Raw genomic sequence first — 2,457 nt, 5'->3', positions numbered from 1 at the left:
GGACAAGAAGAAGTAAAATTTTTTTGTGCGTACACACACAGGTCCATTTGTACGCGTACTGGGTAATAAAGCCCTTGGTGCTAAACGCCATGTAGCCACAGTGGCAAATTCTTGAAATGCACGCACCTTGGCGCTAAACGCCAGGCTCGGTGTTTAGCTCCCTCTCCATAGTGGGCTATCCTCAAAATACGTGTCTCCTGCCACCAAACGCCAGCTTACGGCGTTTATCATCGAGGCATTGATGGAGGAAAAATGTCAGTAAAGATTATCACAAAAATGTCGTTTTGCAAGTATAGTTCTAAACCAACAATTCAACCTCAGTCAATGTTTAAATTATTTGTCATAAGTACAAACCCAATAAAATTAACCAAAGTATTCAACATCGGGTCGTCTCTCAAGGAATTGCAGGGAAATATGTTTATTATTGGTTATGGGAAAGTATATTTTCGGGTTTTTGAAATAAGGAACAAGAAAATATAGATTGCGACAAAAATAAATTAGTAACTAAGAAAGCTCTTAGCAAGGATTGAGAATTAGAAGTCCTATCCTTATTATCATCATCAATTGTGATGGTAAATGTGAATTGCCTTCACTTAGTTAACCTCTAACAATTGAAGGAAAGTCAAGTGAGCAAATCAACTTGAATTGACAAGTCCTAATCAAAGACTAGGGTTAGTGAAGCTCAAGCCAACTAGCAACTTTCAATCACCAACCAACAAGAGACTTTGACAACTCAAGAGTCTCCAAATTGATCAATCCAAGTTAAGAACATAAAAATCTTTTTTAAAATCCTACCAAGCATTTTATCAAATACTTGGAAGGCACAAAATAGAAACATAGAAAATTAACAAGGAATATTAAATCTAAACAATCAATTGCAAACATCAATGACTAACAATTAAAGAGAGTAACAATAAACATAGAGAACATAAATCGCATTAAAAGAAATCAAATGTAACAAGAGCTCATAAACATAAAAATGGTAAAAAGGGAAAATAACAAGAGAAGAAGATGAACTAACGTGCTTGAACAAATAAAAGTAAGAGAAAACTAAATTAAAGTAAGATTGAACCTGAACCTAAAGAGAAATTGAAAGAAGAAACTCTAAACCTAGAGAGAGGAGAGAGCCTCTCTCTCTATAATTCTACATCTAAACCTAAAATTGTGTATGAATGAAAATTGAATGAATGATCCCCCCTCCAACTTCACTCTACAGCCTTTAATCAGTATTTTCGGGCCTGAAATTGGGCCAAAAGTAGCCCAGAAATTGCCCCCAGCGTTTTTTGTAATTGTAGCACATGACGCACTATCACGCGTACGTGTCGGCCATACGTACGCATCGCTGAACAAATTCCTGTTCATGCGTACGCGTCATCCACGCGTATGCGTCACTTGCCTCTTGCACTAGTCACGCGTACGCATCATCCATGCGTGCGCGTCACTACCAGATTTTGAAATACTTCCTTTCTTGTGTTCCTTCTACTTTTGAATACTTCCTTTCCATCCTCTGAGTCATTCCTGCCCTAGAAAATTTGAAAACACTTAACAAACATATCACGGTATCGAATGGTAATAAGAGAGGATTAAAATTAGCAAATTTAAGGCCAAAGAAGCATGTTTTCAATCATAACACAAAATTAGGAAGAAAAATATAAAACATGCGAATTATATGAATAATTATGAAAATAATAGATAAACTCCACTCAATTCAGCAGAAAATGTACCATGAAATAGTGGTGCATCAGGCATTCGAACTAAATTCCCTCTAGAGTGTTCTGAATACTCTTCTGATTGTACTTGTTCCTGTTATAAACACTTTGCATGACCAAAACACATGTACGACAAAGGAAAACTATAAAAAACCATACAAACCTAAATACAAACAAAATGAATATAAAATCAAAGGATACTAAAGATTGGATTACCTTCCAACAAGCGCTTCTTTAACGTCACTAGCTTGACGGTTGATTGTTGTTATGGTGGAGGTTGGTCATAATGCTTCAATTCCTCACCTCTCACTGTGAATTGTCTCCCTGTGTCCTCATGAATTAGCTCAATATGCTCAAGAGAGAGGATCTTGTTCACTGTATGAGGCAACACTGGATTACGAGTTAACACCACTTTAATCCTTGGTGAGAAATCTTCAATGGGGTCTTCTTGTTTCTCCATCCTCTGGGCACTTTTTTCTTGGCAACTTCCTCCTTGGTGGATGACACACACCCAACACTAAACTTAGGTTTGATGTCAGGGAGAATTTTATTGATTCTCACTAAAGGAGGCTTGAGCTGCAAACTCTATTTTGCATCATCAGGGGGTTCTTGGAAATTTAGATCAGTGAACTCAGTCTTCATGCAATTGCATTCTTCATCTGAGTGATGTATGTGTTTAAAAACATTGAAGATCAAATGCTCATCATGCACCCTCTGCATCAATTTACCTTTTTTCACATCAATCAGA

Source organism: Arachis ipaensis, chromosome B8 (genome assembly GCF_059453495.1).
Source record: "Arachis ipaensis isolate K30076 ecotype BB chromosome B8, ASM5945349v1, whole genome shotgun sequence".
Taxonomy (NCBI): domain Eukaryota; kingdom Viridiplantae; phylum Streptophyta; class Magnoliopsida; order Fabales; family Fabaceae; genus Arachis; species Arachis ipaensis.
Note: the sequence above shows the minus strand (reverse complement) of the source record.